At 44.6% G+C, this 21,747-nt stretch overlaps 1 protein-coding gene across 1 annotated transcript in view; it reads right to left on the bottom strand.

Annotated features, from left to right (window-relative positions):
* Positions 1–21,747, bottom strand: part of LOC142750440 (uncharacterized) — a 68,352-nt gene that overhangs the window by 20,926 nt on the left and 25,679 nt on the right. The window lies entirely within an intron of this gene.

Genomic DNA, 21,747 nt, shown 5'->3' with positions numbered 1-21,747 from the left:
AAACGCGGCGAAAATCGCAGCAAACGACGCGCAGGAAGGACAAAATCTGCCTCAAAATCCCAAACGGAATTTTGAGGCAGAATTTTCCTCCTGCAAAAAACTCAGTGTGAACACAGCCTAAATGTCTAGTGCTTTTCTAAATTTGTTAAATTGATCATGCCATTACTGCTTCTTGTAGTAGATACTCCAGTGTTTGCCCACGCTGAGCTTATTCAGACTCGCGTATTACGGATCTGTATGTGAACCCTCTATTTAGTATCAAAAAACAGGATCGGATCCTATCATAGAACAAAACCTTTCCCATAGTTCAACCAGGTGCAAAAGCTGGAATAAAAATAGAAAATAAAAAGTAAAACCTCATAATACATCCCTCTGTCATAACCAACCAACTAAGGGCACATTCAGACGTGGTGGAATTTTTCCGCTGCAAATGTTGGTGCAAGTTTGGGGCAATTACGCAACAAATCTGCACCAACATTTGCATATTTGACAGGTAATTCAGACGTTGCAGATATCACAGCGGACTTGCCACAGATTTCAGTTTTTGCATTGCAAAGGCTAAAATCCTCAGTGAAATTCCGCTTCTTCTCCGCAACAGACAGTGCATGCTGAGTTTTCCGCAACGTCTGCACGACGATAACTAAAAAGGTGTGGAAATCAATGGGCAAACAGTCTGCTAAGGATTTCCACTGCGGACTGTCCGCAGCGGAATTCCACAGCAATTCCGCTACGTCTGAATGTGCCCTAAGACTTCTTTCACATCTGCGTCGGGACTCCGTTCATGGGTTCCGTCGGAGCTTTCCGTCAGGGGAACCCCTAGAATGGAATCCAGACTGAAACAAATAGGTTTCCGTTTGCGTCACCATTGATTTCAATGGTGACGTATACGATGCAAATGGTTCCTGTTTGTTACCGTTGTTTAAGGGTTCCGTAGTTTTGACGGAATCAATACCGTCGACTGCGCTATTCATTCCGTCAACAACGACGGAACCCTTATACAACGGTGATAAACGGAAACCATTTGCACCAAATCTGTCACCATTAAAATGAAAGCTCAGACGGAACCAATGAACGGAGTCCCGACGCAGATGTGAACGAAGCCTTATATGTTCTTTTACGTTTTATACATACAATTTATATGGTTACAATCTTTGAGTTCTGGTGTCAGAAATTTGTTAGGGTGAACTTGAAAGCGTTAGTTGTCCTGACAAGAGCATGACATTTTTTAACAAATGACCTGATGATGCCTAACTATAAAATATTACGTTATAAGGCCCCTATTTTACTATGATTACTGCTTTATGCATTTTGGATGTGTGGCTACTAGATAAAAATATATTTTATGACATGGCTTTATATATGGACCCTAGCTGGAACATTGCAGTAGTATGAGGGTATGTTCACACGGCTTATTTTCGGCAGTTTTTTGGGCTGTAAACGCCCGAAGAATCGGAAGCAGAACGCCTCCAAACATCTGCCCATTTATTTCAATGGGAAAACAGCGTTCTGTTCCGACGGGGCGGTTTTTACGCAACCGTCTCTCAAAACGGCCGCGTAAAAAAACATCCGCGAAAAAGAAGTGCATGTCACTACTTCAGCCATTTTTTGAGCCGTTTTTCATAGACTCTATTGAAAAAAGCTCCAAAAACGGCGGTAAAAACGCGGCAAAAAACACAGCGAAAAACGCGAGTGGCTTAAAAACGTCTGAAAATCAGGAGCGGTTTTCCCTTGAAAACAGCTTCGTATTTTCAGACGTTTTTGAGTTTGCGTGTGAACATACCCTTCGTAACACCTATAGCAGGAATCAGACTTGCATTCAAATGAAATGTATTCATGTGTCTTAAGTGTTAAACACTCCAGTGGCATAATACTACACATTTGTCACAGTGTCCCTTCTTAAAATGGACGGCTGGTCCCTTCAGTCTAGACTCTTCACAAAAAAAAAAAAAACAGTTATCCTTTCCCTTGTGTCTAGCATATGATATATTTCACAAAACAAATGTAATGAAAGCAATAGCACAAATGCACATATCTCGTTATACATGGCGAATGAATAAACTGCCTTAGGGTTTGTTCACACGTAATGGAATAGCTGCGTATTTTCCGTCCGGAATTGTGGACGGAAAATATGCAGCAGTAAACAGTAGCAGCAAAGTGGGGGTAAGTGAACAAAGGTCATCCAAATGCCGCGTAAAAATTCTGAGCAAAAATTCACCTGCGGTGCGTAATTTTATTTCCACAGCAGTGGACTTGATTTCCTGCGTTTTTTTCCCAATAGAAATCAATTAGGAACAACAATTCCGCAGCAAACTACAATGTTCTGCGTAATTTGCTGCAGAAACGTTGCAGAATTTCTTACAGGGGTGTGGAAATGAAATCACAAGAAGAAGAAATATCACCATCACACCACCCTTGAAAAAACGCACCAAAAATCTGCACTATTTTCCGCAATAAAAAAACTGAAACTAAACGGTGCAGATTTTCCGCAGCGGATTGTCTGCTAGTCAATGTGTAAATGCTGTGGAAATTTTCCCCAGTAAATTCTTTATGTGTGGACAAGCCCTTATACTTTCCTAACGGTACCACCTCCGTATTCTTGCAGCAGCAAGAGGTTAGAAAACCAGTGTTAGGGCTTATTTAGACGAACGTGTACTACGTCCGTGCAACGCGCGCGGACTTCGTGGGACGCGCATGATTCGCGCAACAGCAGTAAAAAGTATGAATGAAAACAGAAAAGCACCACGTGCTTTTCTGTTTACAAACATACAGAGTGTCATAATGATGCCGGCTGCGCGAAAATCTCGCAGCCACGCATCATATGGTGATGACACACGCAGCTGTTAAGTGCCTTTTGCGTGCGCAAAACACTGCGTTTTTTGCGCGCGCAAAACGCACACGCTCGTGTAAATCAGGCCTTACTTTGTTACGTATGCTTCACTAATTGTCAGCATCACAATTAAAATGTCCCTTGGATTAATTAAACATTCCTCTTATAGAACAGATTGCGGGTTCCTTAAATGTCCTCCCGGGGATGTGCTTCATAGCTAGTATAGTTAGGGTATGTTCACACGAGGGCGTCCGTTACGGCTGAAATTACGGGGATGTTTCAGCCTGAAAACATCCCCGTAATTTCAGCCGTAACGGCATGTGCAGGCGCTTGAACGCCGCGTCCATTACGGCCGTAATTAGCGCTGCTATTCATTGGAGTCAATGAATAACGGCTCCAATTACGGCCAAAGAAGGGACAGGTCACTTCTTTGACGCGGGCGTCTATTTACGCGCTGTCATTTGACAGCGGTGCGTAAATTTACGCCTCGTGTGAACAGACAAACGTCTGCCCATTGCTTTCAATGGGCAGATGTTTGTCAGCGCTATTGAGGCGCTATTTTCAGACGTAATTCGGGGCAAAAACGCCCGAATTACGTCCGTAAATAGGCCGTGTGAACATACCCTAAAAGTGTAATCTATTTAGACGTTCAACTGCATAGCAGCCATGCATTACAACTATGTACTATTAGGGCAGGTTCGGACATGGCGGAATTGCTGTGGAATTCCGCTGCGGACAGTCCACAGTGGAATTCTCCAGCGGCCGTTTTTTACATTTGTTTTAATACATTTTTAGGCAAGTTAGTTCAGACGTTGCGGAAAACTCCGCTGCGGACCATAGGCTGCAATGCGGAATTTTCCCTCCGCAGCATGCACTGTCTGTTGCGGAGAAGAAGCTGAATTTCACTGCGGATTTCAGCCTTTGCAATGCAAAAACTGAAATCTGTGGCAAGTCCGCTGTGATATCTGAAACGTCTGAATTACCTGTCAAATATGCAAATGTTGGTGCAGATTCATTGCGTAATTGCCCCGAATCTGCACCATTTGCAGCGGAAAAACTCTGCCACGTCTGAACGTTCCCTAAGGCCTTGTTTACACAGTGCCGATTTTGCATGTATTTTTTAAGCCAAAACTAGGAACGGAACCTAAACAGAAGAAATATATAAAAGGAAGGCCTTATACTCCTGTATCTAATTCTGGTTTTGGCTTAAAAAATGCATGCAAAATCTGCTGCAAATCTGCACTGTGTGGATAACTATGTACCTGAACATCCTAATTTTCACATTGTTTATTTCTGCTCATATGAAAAATTCCATATGGAATTTATTGATTATTGCCAAGTATAAGTATTACACGGAATGCATCAGCCAATGTACAGTAAAATGCATAAGAGTGGATAATAAACATTAAACCATTAAAGACATGGCCAATTTTCATTTTTTTTTCATTTTCGTTTTTTCCCTTCCGCCTTTCAAAAGCCATAGCTTTTTTTCGTTGACAAAGCTGTATGAGGGCTCGTTTTTTGCGGGACAAGTTGTAGTTTGTCATGGCACCATTTAATGTACTGCATAATGTACTGGGAAACTGCACAAAAAAATTTTGTGAGCTGTAATCTACAGAAAAAAAGCGATTGCAATATTTTTCGTGGGGTTTTGTTTTACGCCATTCATCGTGCTTTAAAATCTACATGTTCACTTTATTCTTCGGGTTGCTATGATTACGGTGATACCAAATTTATCTGTTTTTTTAAAAATTTTACCATTTTTATAAAAAAAATGTGTTAAACAAATATATATATTGGGTAGCCATAGTCTTAGAGCCATAACTTTTCTATTTTTCTGTCAATTTTATTTTCCTGTCAAGTTGTTTGTTTTATTGGTACTATTTTGGCGTACATGCTGCTTTTTATAACTTTTTATTCCATTTGTTTGGGGAGCTTAGGTGACCAAAAAGCAGCAATTTGGGTGGCTTTTTTTTTTTTACGGCATTCACAGAGCAGGTTAAATAATATTATATTGTAATAGTTTGGACTTTTATGGACGCGGCAATACCAGTTATGTTAACTTTTTTGTTATTGTAACATTACTTCAGGAAAAAAATGGGAAATGTTTTTTTTTTTACTTTTAGTATTTTTTTGTACATTAAACTTTATTCAACTGTCGTTTTTTTTTTTTAGAAGTCCCTCCTTGAACCAGCGATTGTTGGATCGCTTACATGATATACTGCAATACTAATGTATTTCAGTAAATCATTATGCTGGCAGTCTTCTATGAAGGGCTTCATAAGAGAAAAAAATGGCAGACCTGAGGGCCTTCATTATGCCCCCAGACTGCCATGACGACCATCGGCACCCTGCAATAGAGTCGCGGGGATGCTGATGGCACGTTAGAGTTGGCCGCCCCTGTTGCGGCATCTAAGGGGTTAAACTGACCCGCCCGTTGCAGTGATGTGTCAGGTGTGTTACACAGCCGACACCCACTGAGTATGGAGTGAGTTCAGCGTAGCCTGTCGTTCAAGGGTTAAAGAAAAATCAATCTTGTGGGTTGTGCCAATTATCCGTGTAAAAAAAGAGACAAAGCTTAAATATTATTTTTTGGTTTGATTTTGAATACAACTATTGGCTTCAAGGTGGAGTTTACTTTTATATAAATAATTAAAGGGTTATTCCCAACTCAGACAGCTTCTGGTCCTGTGGATAAGCATAAAATAACTCCAGAACAGGGGTCACCCCAACCACCATCCTGCCTGGTGAGCAAGTAGTCTGAGCGGTTTCTGTAAGTTCCACGGAAATAAATAGAGACATCCGTGTACACCTCTCCATTCATTCTCCTCCTGGATTTAAGAATAGTCCTTTAATGTCTTTAAAAGCTCTATAATTTGTATAAATGGCTATCAGTAAAGGAGTGTGGTAGTTCAGTGTGACTCACTAGATTCTACGACCTTTATAAAGTTTATGAAGGAGAGTTTCCAAAGTACAAAGACAGCACTGCAGATGTGTCACGGCCTCAGCCTTTTGATTTGTAGATTTGTATCAGCGGAGTCATTCATAAGATGCTCATGTCTGCAGAGAACAATCTTGTTAATCTTATTTTTGTTGCCAATGCCAGCTTAGAAGACTTTCCTCCAGCGCTGCTTCTGTTCCATTCTGAATAACATTCCACTCCACCCTTTCACATTGTCTATACCAAGGCAACCAGACCTATGGTACAAGTGGCAGTAACTAGCTGAATATGTAAGTTTGTAACAGCAGCAATCTAAAAACTAAAATCACAGACATTCAATATGAGTTTTAGGCTCTGTTCACATCTGGCTTCTGTTTATAACGGAGGCTGCGACAGAGTGCCAGATCTGTAGTAGAAGCCCATTGCTTTACAATTGTAATAGAATTTCCAACATAGCCTCAGCCGTAAATGTGGACATAGCCGTACCATCAAAGAACATAGTAGCAAAGAGAAAAGCTATAAAAATTTAAATGTTCATATTCCTGTCCTAAAAGACTGTAAATCATATTTCCTTTGTTTACTAGAGAACTGCAGGGAAACTGTAGAATCTAAAATAGAAGGCATCAGAATCACAGCCTCATACTGTTTTGTTATTTTCTCAACCATATTTGTAATTTATTTCTGGACCTCACATCTTTACATCACAACTTGCACACACTTGTATTTCTATCCTCCTTTTACACCACTACTGACTTAAAATAGGAATGTCATCCAGTGGAAATGACTGGACAGATTGGGGGACAGAGTATAAAAAATGAGGGTGGTGTTAAGGATCTGCCAGGCACAGCTTCTGTATCCACGCCCATAGGTAATCAGTCTGCACCTGCTTCTATGTCTGTGAGACTGACTCCATCTTCCACCACTCAGGATGGCAGGCTTAGGAGTGGGAGAGCCTATCACAGCCTGGCCAGACGGAGCTAGCTCCCGCCCTCTGTCTATTTATACCTGCCTTTCCTGTTCCTCCTTGCTTGTGATTCTTCTCGTTTTGTTTCCTGGCCCTGCTGCAGCTTCTTGAACCATTTGACCCTGCTTCATACTGACCCTGGCTTACTGACTACTCTCCTGCTCTGCGTTTGGTACCTCGTACACTCCTGGTTTGACTCGGCTTGTTCACTACTCTCCTGCTCTGCGTTTGGTACCTCGTACACTCCTGGTTTGACTCGGCTCGTTCACCACTCCTCAGGTTCTGAGAGCCAGCGGGTGGGTATAATTATGTCCCGGCTCCAGGAAGGGCCCCAAGAATGGGCCTTCTCCTTGGCTCCTGATGCCCCTGAACTTTCCTCCGTTGATCTTTTCTTTTCTGCTCTCGGACTCATTTATGACGAGACTGACAGGACTGCCTTTGCCGAGAGTCAGCTGGTGACCTTACGTCAGGGTAAGAGACCTGTTGAGGAGTATTGCTCTGACTTTAGGAAGTGGTGCGTAGCTTCTCGGTGGAATGACCCTGCCTTAAGGTGCCAGTTTAGGTTGGGTCTGTCGAACGCCCTGAAAGACCTGCTAGTTAGCTATCCCTCTTCTGACTCCCTAGACCAGGTTATGGCTTTAGCGGTACGACTTGACCGACGTCTCAGGGAACGACAACGTGAACGTTTTTGTGTTTTCTCCTCTGACTCCCCCATGATGCCTCCCGAGGTTCCGTTGCTTCATTCTTCCACGGAAGACTCGGAGGTACCTATGCAACTCGGGGCCTCCGTGTCCCCCCAACAACGTAGAGAGTTCCGCAGGAAGAATGGTCTCTGCTTCTATTGTGGGGATGACAAGCATCAAGTGAACACCTGTCCTGGGCGTAGGAATAAGCAGCCGGAAAATTTCCGCGCCTAAGTGATCATCGGGGAGGTCACTTGGGCGCACAGGTATTTCCCGTGAATATGAAACGTAATAAAATATTGCTTCCCTTTCAGGTCTCTTTTGGTGGTAGGTCTGCTACCGGCAGTGCCTTTGTGAATTCAGGGTCGTCTGCTAATATCATGTCTGTGGAATTTGCTATGTCTCTAGCTATGCCCTTGATTGGGTCTCATTCATTCCCCTCACCGAATTTTCCCTTAATAACCGGATCAGTAACTCGTCAGGGGTCTCCCCCTTTTTCTGTAATTTTGGGTTTAATCCACGGTTCTCCTCCGTTTCACCTGGTAGTTCCAACAATCCCGAGGTAGATGTCGTTCATCGGGAACTGTGCACAGTCTGGGCCCAGGTTCAGAAGAACCTAGAGGCGTCCCAGAGCATACAAAAAACTCAGGCAGATAGAAGACGTTCTGCTAACCCCTTGTTTATGGTCGGGGATCTGGTGTGGCTATCGTCAAAGAACTTGCGCCTTAAAGTCCCGTCCAAGAAGTTTGCTCCCCGGTTTATAGAGCCGTACAAGGTCATTGAAGTCCTCAATCCTGTCTCCTTCCGACTGGAGTTGCCCCCATCTTTTCGAGTACACGACGTGTTTCATGCCTCCGTCCTTAAATGCTGCTCCCCGTCCTTGGCTCCCTCGAGGAAACCTCCTGTCCCCGTTCTCACCCCTGAGGGGGTAGAATTCGAGGTGGCCAAGATTGTGGACAGCAAGATGGTCCAAGGCTCCCTCCAGTACCTGGTCCATTGGAGAGGATACGGGCCTGAGGAGAGGACTTGGGTACCCGCCCGGGATGTTCACGCTGGGGTATTGGTCAGGAGGTTCCACCTTCGTTTCCTCAATAAACCAGGTCCATCTAGAAAGGGTCCGGTGGCCCCTCATAAAAGGGGGGTACTGTTAAGGATCTGCCAGGCACAGCTTCTGTATCCACGCCCATAGGTAATCAGTCTGCACCTGCTTCTATGTCTGTGAGACTGACTCCATCTTCCACCACTCAGGATGGCAGGCTTAGGAGTGGGAGAGCCTATCACAGCCTGGCCAGACGGAGCTAGCTCCCGCCCTCTGTCTATTTATACCTGCCTTTCCTGTTCCTCCTTGCTTGTGATTCTTCTCGTTTTGTTTCCTGGCCCTGCTGCAGCTTCTTGAACCATTTGACCCTGCTTCATACTGACCCTGGCTTACTGACTACTCTCCTGCTCTGCGTTTGGTACCTCGTACACTCCTGGTTTGACTCGGCTTGTTCACTACTCTCCTGCTCTGCGTTTGGTACCTCGTACACTCCTGGTTTGACTCGGCTCGTTCACCACTCCTCAGGTTCTGAGAGCCAGCGGGTGGGTATAATTATGTCCCGGCTCCAGGAAGGGCCCCAAGAATGGGCCTTCTCCTTGGCTCCTGATGCCCCTGAACTTTCCTCCGTTGATCTTTTCTTTTCTGCTCTCGGACTCATTTATGACGAGACTGACAGGACTGCCTTTGCCGAGAGTCAGCTGGTGACCTTACGTCAGGGTAAGAGACCTGTTGAGGAGTATTGCTCTGACTTTAGGAAGTGGTGCGTAGCTTCTAGGTGGAATGACCCTGCCTTAAGGTGCCAGTTTAGGTTGGGTTTGTCGAACGCCCTGAAAGACCTGCTAGTTAGCTATCCCTCTTCTGACTCCCTAGACCAGGTTATGGCTTTAGCGGTACGACTTGACCGACGTCTCAGGGAACGACAACGTGAACGTTTTTGTGTTTTCTCCTCTGACTCCCCCATGATGCCTCCCGAGGTTCCGTTGCTTCATTCTTCCACGGAAGACTCGGAGGTACCTATGCAACTCGGGGCCTCCGTGTCCCCCCAACAACGTAGAGAGTTCCGCAGGAAGAATGGTCTCTGCTTCTATTGTGGGGATGACAAGCATCAAGTGAACACCTGTCCTGGGCGTAGGAATAAGCAGCCGGAAAATTTCCGCGCCTAAGTGATCATCGGGGAGGTCACTTGGGCGCACAGGTATTTCCCGTGAATATGAAACGTAATAAAATATTGCTTCCCTTTCAGGTCTCTTTTGGTGGTAGGTCTGCTACCGGCAGTGCCTTCGTGAATTCAGGGTCGTCTGCTAATATCATGTCTGTGGAATTTGCTATGTCTCTAGCTATGCCCTTGATTGGGTCTCATTCATTCCCCTCACCGAATTTTCCCTTAATAACCGGATCAGTAACTCGTCAGGGGTCTCCCCCTTTTTCTGTAATTTTGGGTTTAATCCACGGTTCTCCTCCATTTCACCTGGTAGTTCCAACAATCCCGAGGTAGATGTCGTTCATCGGGAACTGTGCACAGTCTGGGCCCAGGTTCAGAAGAACCTAGAGGCGTCCCAGAGCATACAAAAAACTCAGGCAGATAGAAGACGTTCTGCTAACCCCTTGTTTATGGTCGGGGATCTGGTGTGGCTATCGTCAAAGAACTTGCGCCTTAAAGTCCCGTCCAAGAAGTTTGCTCCCCGGTTTATAGAGCCGTACAAGGTCATTGAAGTCCTCAATCCTGTCTCCTTCCGACTGGAGTTGCCCCCATCTTTTCGAGTACACGACGTGTTTCATGCCTCCGTCCTTAAATGCTGCTCCCCGTCCTTGGCTCCCTCGAGGAAACCTCCTGTCCCCGTTCTCACCCCTGAGGGGGTAGAATTCGAGGTGGCCAAGATTGTGGACAGCAAGATGGTCCAAGGCTCCCTCCAGTACCTGGTCCATTGGAGAGGATACGGGCCTGAGGAGAGGACTTGGGTACCCGCCCGGGATGTTCACGCTGGGGTATTGGTCAGGAGGTTCCACCTTCGTTTCCTCAATAAACCAGGTCCATCTAGAAAGGGTCCGGTGGCCCCTCATAAAAGGGGGGTACTGTTAAGGATCTGCCAGGCACAGCTTCTGTATCCACGCCCATAGGTAATCAGTCTGCACCTGCTTCTATGTCTGTGAGACTGACTCCATCTTCCACCACTCAGGATGGCAGGCTTAAGAGTGGGAGAGCCTATCACAGCCTGGCCAGACGGAGCTAGCTCCCGCCCTCTGTCTATTTATACCTGCCTTTCCTGTTCCTCCTTGCTTGTGATTCTTCTCGTTTTGTTTCCTGGCCCTGCTGCAGCTTCTTGAACCATTTGACCCTGCTTCATACTGACCCTGGCTTACTGACTACTCTCCTGCTCTGCGTTTGGTACCTCGTACACTCCTGGTTTGACTCGGCTTGTTCACTACTCTCCTGCTCTGCATTTGGTACCTCGTACACTCCTGGTTTGACTCGGCTCGTTCACCACTCTTGTTGCTCACGGTGTGGCCGTGGGCAACTGCCCCTTTTTCCTTGCTTCTGTGTACCCTTGTCTGTTGTCTGTCGTGCACTTATTGAGCGCAGGGACTGTCGCCCAGTTGTACCCCTAGGGCGGTTCATTGTAAGTAGGCAGGGACTGAGTGGCGGGTAGTTTAGGGCTCACTTGTCTGTTTCCTTACCCCCGTCATTACAGGTGGAGTTTAGCTCCATCACAGTATGGGTATGTTCACACGCAGTGTTTTCAGACGTAATTCGGGCGTTTTACGCCTCGAATTACGCCTGAAAAATCCGCCCCTAATAATGCTTTCAATGAGTTTTATGGTGTTCTGTTCCCACGAGCCTTAATTTTACGTGTTGCTGTCAAAATACGGCGCTTAAAAAGACGCTCGCGAAAAAGTGCATGTTGCTTCTTTGGACGTTTTTGGAGCCATTTTTCATTGACTCCATTGAAAAACGGCTCCAATAACGGCCGTAAAATACGCCGCAAAAAATGCGAGTTGCTACAAAAACGTCTGAAAATCAGGAGCTGTTTTTGCCTGAAAACAGCTCTATATTTTTTCAGATGTTTTTGGTCACTGCGTGTGAACATACCCTAAGTGTATGTTCACACGGCTTATTTTCGGCCATTTTTCAGAGCGTAAATGGCCGAAAACCGGCCGAGCAATTGGAAGCAGAACGCCTCCAAACATCTACCCATTGATTTCAATGGAAAAAACGGCGTTCTGTTCCGACGGGCCGTCTTTTTTACACGGCGGCTTTGAAAAACGGCCGCGTAAAAAATAGCCGCGAAAAAGAAGTGCAGGTCACTTCTTGTGATGTTTTTGGAGCTGTTTTTCATAGACTCTATTGAAAACAGCTCCAAAAACGGTCGTGAAAAACACTGCGAAAATCGCAAGTGGCTTAAAATAGGTCTGAAAATCAGGAGCTGTTTCCCCTTGAAAACAGCTCCGTATTTTGAGACGTTTTTGAGTTTGCGTGTCAACATACCCTTAAAGGTATGTTCACACGCTGAGTGAAAAACGTCTGAAAATACGGAGCTGTTTTCAAGAGAAAACAGCTCCTGATTTTCAGACTTAGGGTATGTTCACACGGCTTATTTACGGACGTAATTCGGGCGTTTTACACCTCGATTTACATCTGAAAATGTGCCTCGATAGCGTTGGCAAACATCTGCCCATTCATTAGAATGGGTCTTACGATGTTCTGTGCACACGGGCATTTTTTTTACACCCCGCTGTCAAAAGGCGGGGCGTAAAAAAGACGCCCGCGTCAAAGAAGTGCCTGTCACTTCTTCAGACGTAAATGGAGCCGTTTTCCATGGACTCCATTTAATGTCCGTAATGGACGCAGCAAACAGCGCCTCAACATGCCATTACGGCTGAAATTACAGCCGTTATGGACGCTGCCGTGTGAACATACCCTTATTGTCTCGATTTTCGCGTCGTTTTTTTACAGCTGTTTTTGGAGCTGTTTTCTATAGAGTCGATGAAAAACGGCTCCAAAAATGTCCCAAGAAGTGACCTGCACTTGTTTTTCATGGCCTTTTTTTACGCGGCCGTTTTTCAACACGCAAAAAAACAGCCCATCGGAATAGAACGCAGTTTTTCCCATTGCAATCAATGGGCAAATGTTTGGAGGCGTTCTGCTTCCGATTTTTAGGCCATTTTTCGGGTGTTTACGGCCGTGTGAACATACCCTAAGGTTTTCAAAAACGCCCGTGTAAAAAAACATCTGCAAAAAAGAAGTGCAGGTCACTTATTCAGCCGTTTTTGGAACAGTTTTTCATAGACTCATAGGAAACAGCTCCAAAAACGGCCGTAAAAAAACGACACTAAAATCGTGAGTGGCTTAAAAAATAGCTCGTATTTTCAGACGTTTTTGAGTTTGCGTGTGAACATACCCTCAGAGTATGTTCACATGGAGTGTTTTCAGCCGTTTTGCTGAAAAATCGGAAGCAGAACGCCTTCAAACATCTGCCTATTGATTTCAATGGGAAAAACGGCGTTCTGTTCCGACAGGGCGTTTTTTACGCGGAGGTTCTTCAAAACAGCCGCGTAAAAAAATGGCCGCGAAAAAGAAGTGCATGTCACTTCATGAGGCGTTTTTAGAGCAGTTTTTCATAGACTTTATAAAAAAAAGCTCCAAAAACGGCCGTTAAAAACGCAGCGAAAAACGCAACTATAATTAAAAATGTCTGAAAACCAGGAGCTGTTTTCCCTTGAAAACAGCTCCGTGTTTACAGACGTTGTTTATTTTGTGTGTGCACATTCCGTTTTGAAGATTCGTTTTCATTCCCAGCATTATTTATTTTCATATTTTTTACGTTAGAAATTAGAAGGGAGGCTTTAGACTGTCTGACCCATCCCTGATGTGAAAATTAATATTTGGTCACTGATACCAGATCATGTATCATACTCAAGCATACATGTTATGCAGTATATCTCTATAGTATATAGCCCTTTTCTCACTGTCTGACTTCCAGGTAGACTTAAAGAGGCTCTGTCACCAGATTTTGCAGCCCCTATCTGCTATTGCATGTGATCGGCGCTGCAATGTAGATTACAGTAACGTTTTTATTTTTAAAAAACGAGCATTTTTGGCCAAGTTATGACCATTTTTGTAGTTATGCAAATGAGGCTTGTAAAAGTCCAAGTGGGTGTGTTTAAAAGTAAAAGTCCAAGTGGGCGTGTATTATGTGCGTACATCGGGGCGTTTTTAATACTTTCACTAGCTGGGCGCTCTGATGAGAAGTAACATCCTCTTCTCTTCAGAACGCCCAGCTTCTGGCAGTGCAGATCTGTGACGTCACTCACAGGTCCTGCATCGTGTTGGACACATCGGCACCAGAGGCTTCAGTTGATCCTGCAGCAGCCTCGGCGTTAGCAGGTAAGTCAATGTAGCTACTTACCTGCAAACGCTGATGCTGCTGCAGAATCAACTGTAGCCTCAGGTGTCGATGTGTCCTCGCTCGTCTGACACGATGCAGGACCTGTGAGTGACGTCACAGCAGTGATCAGGCAGAAGCTGGGCGTACTGAAGAGAAGTGGATGATACTTCTCATCAGAGCGCCCAGCTAGTAAAAGTATTAAAAACGCCCCGATGTACACACATAATACACGCCCACTTGGACTTTTACTTTTAAACACACCCACTTGGACTTTTGCAAGCCTCATTTGCATACCTACAAAAATGATCATAACTTGGCCAAAAATGCTCGTTTTTTAAAAATAAAAACTTTACTGTAATCTACATTGCAGCGTCTATCTGCTGCAATAGCAGATAGGGGTTGCAAAATCTGGTGACAGAGCCTCTTTAAAGGGAGTCTGTCACCAGAAATTTACCTATCAAGCTAGCAACAGAGTAATATAGTGTAGGCTCACCTGGATCTAACATTTTTTTTTCTTTTTCACATGAGTGCCTCCTTTGCAGAGAAAATCACTCAATATATGCAAATTAGCTCTTTGGAGCAACGAGGGAGTCACCGTTGCTCCAAAACGCTCTACTTTCTATCCCCAGTCCATCCCTCCCTTCTTCCTTTGATTGACAGAGGCCAGGCAGTGTAAAAGCCGAGTTCACATCTGGCTCTGTATTCCCCTGAATGTGCGCGCAACTCTGTTTCACAATCGGCGCATGCGCAGTACATCCTTGATGTTTCACCGATTACGTCAGACTACGTTTCACCGATTACGACAGACTATGTTTCAGTCGATTACGTCAGACTACAACCTCTTCTGCTCTGCGATGCCGAGTTCCGTCTTTTCTGGGTGTAGCCCGACGTAATTGGCGTATGTGCAGTACAGCCGATTAGACTGGTGAAACGTCAAGGATGTACTGCGCATGCACCTATTGTGAAGCAGAGGCTCGCATTCGCGTTCAGGAGAATACGGGGTCATGCGTGAACTCGGCTTTTAAACTGCCTGTCCACTGTCAAACAAAGAAAGAAAGAAAGAAAGAAGGGAGGGAGGGATGGACTGGGGATAGTAGCCAGAACATATTGGAGCAATGGTGACGTAATCGTTGCTCCAAAAATCGAATTTGCACATATTGAATATAGTGATTTTCTCTGCAAAGGAGGCACCCATGTGAAATAGGGAAAAAAATAAATCAATTCAGGTGACCCTATTCTATATGACTTTTTTGTTAGTTTGATACATTTCTGGTGACAGACTTCCTTTAAGGCCTTATTATCACAAGTGTATTTCACATCCATGTGCTGTCCGTTTTTTTCACAGACAACACACGGACCTATGTAATTCAATGGGGCTATTCAGACATGTGTTGTTTTTCACGCAGCGTGTGTCCGTTGCGTGAAATCAATGCATGTCCTATTTTGGTGCGTTTTTGCGCACCACGCAGCCCATTGAAGTCAATGGGTGCGTGAAAAAAAATGGACAGCACACGGACGTCATCCATGTGCTGTCCATGATTCACGCAACAGGTGCTAAAGAAATGATGAGGGGAAAAAACATGTGACATATGGATGGCATACGCACGTAAAAAATGCAGACGCACACCGTACACGGATGTCACATGTAACTGCAATGCAATAAAACCGCTGCGTTTTTTACGCGCACAAAACAGACATGTTCGTGTGATGTCGACTATGCTATTGATTCCGTCAAAACGACGGAACCCTTGCACAACGGAGACAAACGGAAACCATTGGCACTGGATCCGTCACCATTGAAATCAACCTCTGGTTTCCGTTTGTGTGAGCCAGGGTCCCGTTCCGACGTAAATCTCAGATGGAACGGGACCCTAGCGCAGATGTGAACAAAGCCTAAGTCCTAAGAGGAGCTTTCAAATAGTTACTCGCTGTCCCAGAAACAAAAAGAAGATAAATGCCAGAGCAGAATTTCACAACCAGTTGCTTTTCCCTTTTATTATTCAGTGTGGTTCTACACATATGTAGTATTTGAAAGTGGCTGATGACGTACAAAAGGTTGGGGAGCAAGGTCTAGAGCAGGGGTCTCAAACTCGGGTAAGGAAAAATGGGAAGTTGATGGGCCGCATTATTTTCAAATTTGATGCAATACAAAATTATTGTTATTCAATTAGTTATTTGAACTACTATATTAATACTACATTATTATAACAATACTACATTACTATAACAATACTACATTACTATAATAATACTACATTACCATAACAATACTACATTACTATAATAATAGTGCTAGGTTTAAACTTGTGAGATTTCTCCACGTGATTATTTCAACAATCCAGTTTTCCAGCTTAAGGGCGGATTTACACGAACGTGATATACGTCCGTGCAACACGCGTGATTTTCACGCGTGTCGTACGGACCTATGTTAGTCTATGGGGCCGTGCAGACAGTCCATGGTTTTTGCGCAGCGTGAGTCCGTTGCGTAAAACTCATGACATGTCCTATATTTCTGCGTTGTTCGCGCATCACGCACACATTGAAGTCAATGGGTGCGTGAAAATCACGCGCACCACACAGAAGCACTTTCGTGGGATGCGTGTGATTAGCGCACCAGCAGTCAAAAGTATGATTGAAAACATAAAACCACGTGCTTTTCTGTTTACATACATCCAAACGGAGTGTCATAATGATGGCGGCTGTGCGAAAATCACGCAGCCGCACATCCTATGTGATGCCACACGGAGCTGTTAAGTGCCTTTTGCGCATGCAAAACGCAGCGTTTTTTGCGTGCGCAAAATGCCCACGCTCGTGTAAATCCGCCCTAAGTGTCGCTAAATGCAGTCCGGCGGCTCAGTTGGCAGCGTTTGGCAGACACACAAATGTCAAGATTTGGCAGCCCCTTTTTAGATAGAGCCAAAGAGCCCTTTGTAGATGCTGTCACAGTGCCCTCTGTAGATGCTACCACAGTGCCCTCTGTAGATGCTACCACAGTGCCCTCTGTAAATGCTGCCACAGTGCCCTCTGTAGATACTGCCACATTGCCCTCTGTAGATGCTGCCACAGTGCCCTCCGTAGATAGCTCCTTTGGGGCTCCCTCTAGGAGTGGAATCCCCAGCCAGAGCGTTGCTGACACTTTAACCAGGGATTCCTCTGCTGGAGTAGCCCCTGACGTCACTGTCCACAGTGACGTCAGGGGATCCTCCTGGACCGGAATGTGCTGTCAGGGGCTACCCCAGACCCAGGGTCCCAGAGCGGAGAACTAGTATAGGCTTGGTCGATTGCCTGGATTATCTCAGGCGACAGAGGCGACATCCCCGCTGTGTGGTCACGAACCCGTAAGAAATTAGTCGCACCTGACTAACCATCCTCTTTGTAATTAGGGACTAGATAGAAAATATAACCTGTTTTATACAGGGGCACGATAAGTTGTGAGTAATTTTCCAGCAAGACCTGTGAGTTGCAGACTGGAAGATTGTAATATTCCTGCCAGATTTAATAAAATTGCAGACTGGGAGATTGTAATATTTCGGCGAGACCAAGATAGAAGTGCCCCTCAGATAGAGTGCCCAACCTTATTATGTTGACATGTAGTTTTGAACCCTGCTACATTACTTTCGCAGAGTCCACAAAGGGGGGAATGGTGAAGGGATTGATCAGGTACAATTTTGGTTTGTTTTGAATTAATGAATTTGGTTCCAGGAGATCTACAAAATGTGTATGAGACCCCAATGAGTAATCCATATTAAATGTGTATGAGAGTAGCCTAAATGTTGAGGTATTTCTGTATAGATGGTTCCAGATCCTTCCAGAACAGTAAATATGGCACCGGGTATGCTGTGCTGTAGTCTCCACCCAATATGAGGTATTGTGTAAGAGACCATCCCCCTCCAGGAAATTGACCCAAGAGGCCGAAGTCACTCACAGATGAGTCTTTACAGATTTAGGGGGGAAGAAGGTGAAAATTATCTGAATATTGTTAATTGTATGTAAAGATTTTAGTAATTTTTATTTGTTTTTGTATTAATTAAGTATTTACAGAACCTGATAAAGTGAGATTCTCAAAGTGTTCTGGATTATCAGATGAGTGTGGAGAAGTGTATAACATTTGTTTTATTTTAAAGAATGAAGACGCCACGCCTTTGAAATGTTCTATCTATATGTGACATGGGTTTTTAATGTAAATTTGTAATGTAGAAATTCTTGATCATATACAGTATGTACAAGACAGGATACGAGGCACCAGGTAAATCATCCAGAAACCACTCTCACCTTCTTGTTCATCTCAAGGAGCGGAGCTGGAGGTGCTCGCTGAGGCTGTAACCTGGCAGAAGGTAAGACGGCCGACATTTACACTGACTCTAGGTACGCTATTGGCATCGCCCACAATTATGGGCCCATTGGTAGTAGGAACTTTATTGGATCATCGGGTAAGCAAATTGAGAGAGCAAGAGAAGACAGAACTGACAAGGGTATGTGCGGCCAGGTGTCAGTAATTTGGCTTGTCCCTGGATACAATAATGCCACCACTAGGTTTGTAGCAGCCGGCATGATGTGCGCACGGCATGACATAGGTAAAACAGCAAAGGTTCCTGTGAGAAGTGCAGCCCGGCCAGATTACCCGTCCCAGCGACTGCAGAACATACAACTACCCGAGGTAGAAGTGTATGACAATGTGCTCGTGTGTGTAGACCTGTTCTCAGGGTGGCCTGTAGCACGGCCTGTATCTTCCCCACTGCAGACGTTGTGTGTAAGTGACAGGGGAACAGTGTTATCCCAAGTATTGGCCTGGTGTTTGTACAATGATAAGATGTTAGCAGTTCTCCAGATGTTGTCCCAAAGTTAGTTTAATAACGATATTCAAAAAGTTTTGTGGGAATATTAAATACTGAGGTTAAGTTTTATGTAAAGTTCTGGACCAGCCTCAGCATTGGACTATTGGAGGCGTCAGTATTATGTTTGTGTAAATGATAACTTCTTGGTGCAAGTAGATTCCCATTTGAAAATATTTTGTTGTGAAAGGAAAATTTTATAGCAGAGAATTCTGTGCAGTGTATATGTGTATGTATAGATATATATATAAAGAACTAAAATGAGTTTGCATGTATCACTGCTAGTTACTGCTCAATGTGAACGTTTAATGTAAAGATGTTATTTGTTAATGGTTTTTCTTCAAATTAATTATCTGATTAAGATCAATTACTGATTATGCGATGAAAAGCTTGTTCTCCACAGGAAGAGTCCAACTGGGAGCGGAAGGCGTGAGAACCAGATTCTAACAGAATGTGGACGGATAAGGGAAGGTAAACCTGTACCACCCAAGGCACTCTTGATGGCACTTGCATTGATGGTGTATGACCTCACATATGCCCCAAGACTGCAAGGATCGATTTGGTAAGATCTAATTGGTATGTCCCAGACTTTACAGCTGATGCTGGTAAATTCTGTTAGTGCTGTTTGATTTGCCTACAGAACAGTCCTGGCAGACCGGTGCCAACCTTATCATACCCGGCTCCCACAAAGAGAAGAGACCTTGAGAGGCCTTCCCAGGTAGAATGAACCAGAGTAGGGGGGGGGGAGAAAAATTGGTTTGAAACACTTGTCAGACAAACATGTGGAATCTGTGTATATTTCTGTGAATAGGAGATGTTCCAGGTAATCAGCTGAGAATAAGGTATAAATCCTGCTGGAAAGTGTAAACACCAAGTGCAAATATAATGTACCCAGTAATTACACATCTTCTAGGTGCCCAGTCCAGTGGAACAGAGAAGTTTTTCTTATATAAAGGTGTTTGAAGTAGTTTAAGGGCCTGACATTATTGTATGTACTTAGAACAACGTTTATAGTGTATGCGGATGATGTTATCACCAGATTAGCATTTATTTTAACAATTGACAAGGGTTGGGGGTCCCCAGCAAGTGCCAGTAAATATGAACTAAAAGACTTTTAATATGATGAACTCCATCACTGAGATGCGGCAGACGCAGCCTGAGACAGTACAACGCGTTTATCATGAACTGACGGCAGTGTCACAATTTTAAGCAGCCGCCCAGACAAGTAACTTGCCAGAGGAAGAGGATAGATACGGAGGGTTTGTGGTAGTCACAATAAAACTCCACTACTCCGTCTACGTGGAATCTCACCCCAGGCTCACAGCATGAGGTGCAATGCACAGCCCGGTGACGTATACTAAAAGAGACGGTGTCTGACAGATGAGAAGGACCAACCCAAGTCCTGATGACATCAGCAAAGTAAAGTAAAGACCGAAGACCTGAGTGAATCAGTCAGCAGTATCAAGTATTTTAATAAGTAAGTGAGCAGGTGGAGGATAGTAATAAATCCCCCACTGGACACCACTGTGCAGTCTGACTCCACAGAAGACAGAAGAAGAAGAGGACGATGAAGTACAGGACTGGCAATGAACTGATGGGACCCAAAACCTGAGGGTGATAGCATGAGATTGGTGATAGCATTATATTATTAGTTGAGGCCCTATTGTTTATATTGTCTGAGGTTTATAATTATAATGTGTGTAAATATGCCACGGTGCTGCAAATTACAATCTGAGGAGTTTTATGTGGAGGTGTGAGGTGAAGGTCACTGGTTGTTGTCACTCATATGTAAGAAGTACATGGCAGCAATGAGAGCCCGGAGGTTATGTTACCCGGGTGTCTTTAGGTTTGGGGAAGATGCTGCCCTCGACCTGTTGTGTCTGCAGGGATAAAAGTCCCATTAGGACAGTAAGTGACAGTGTGACAATTATTACCATTAATAAAAATGTAGACTGGATTAATTATATATATTACAACCAGCAGCGGTTTGTAGATTATACCAAGACAACCATCCTGTATCCTGAGGAGAATAGGGAAAGTTAGGACCACTCCGAAACCTTGGAAGTCCAGGTACAAAGGGGGGTTACTCATAAGGAGTAGCATGTCTCAAGCTGGTGAAGAAATCCAAAACCCCTACCTGCCTGGTTCGAGTGGTCAGTGGTAGGTTGATAGGCAAGGCTCAGGGATAGAGTAATAATGTTTTTAGGGGGGATGAAGCTGTCAGGGATCATTATCATGTATATTGTTTGCAAAAACATTATTGCTTTATATCAGTATATTCCACAAAGATTTGTAAATGAAACAAGATGGAACCTGTATCAGGGGCACGCCAATGGAGACACCGCCCCTGGAATGCAAGAGGAGTGTACAGAAGAACTTACAGCTGAATAGAGGCAATGGGGCTTAAGCACGTCCCACATCTCTAGGGAGGAGTTTTGTGTTTCTTTCTTTGTTCAATAAAAAGTTCAGTTCTTACTTCCTACTGAACTGAGGGAAGATGTCTACCAACATTTGTCTGACTGGTGTACTTTTTCCACGCATGCTCTCAGTTTTCAATTTACAGAGGTGGCTATTCGGTGTGAAATACCAGGGAAAAGGAAGTTTAACCCTGACAAAGCGTCATCCCTAGAGGCCGGCCTTCTGACGTCATCCTGACGTGCGTGACCGCCACTACAGCCTGTGATTGGCTGCAGCGGCGACATGGATGAAATGTCATCGCTGGAGGCCGGACAGGAGGAATGTAAGTATGAACTTATTTTTATTTTTTTATTACATTCAAATTGTATTTTCCGAGCGCCGAGCATGGTCATTCTTCAGCGATAGTCACTGTCCAGGGTGCTGAAAGAGTTACCGCCAATCAGTGCAGCCCATTAACTCTTTCAGCACCCTGGACAGTACCATACTCGGCGCACGGAAACACGGAGTGCACACGGCCGCTAAAACGGGCACACGGATCCGTCAAAAACGGTCGTGAAAACTGTGTCGGAATTGTGCACGAGGCCTAAGAGCTGACAGATTCGCTTCTAACTAACAAAGCAATAGACACATATATACTTCCAGTACGTAAATTGCTGCAT

The sequence above is a fragment of the Rhinoderma darwinii genome, chromosome 3 (assembly GCF_050947455.1).
Source record: "Rhinoderma darwinii isolate aRhiDar2 chromosome 3, aRhiDar2.hap1, whole genome shotgun sequence".
Classification (NCBI taxonomy): Eukaryota; Metazoa; Chordata; class Amphibia; order Anura; family Rhinodermatidae; genus Rhinoderma; species Rhinoderma darwinii.
This window is presented reverse-complemented; position numbering and strand designations above follow the sequence as displayed.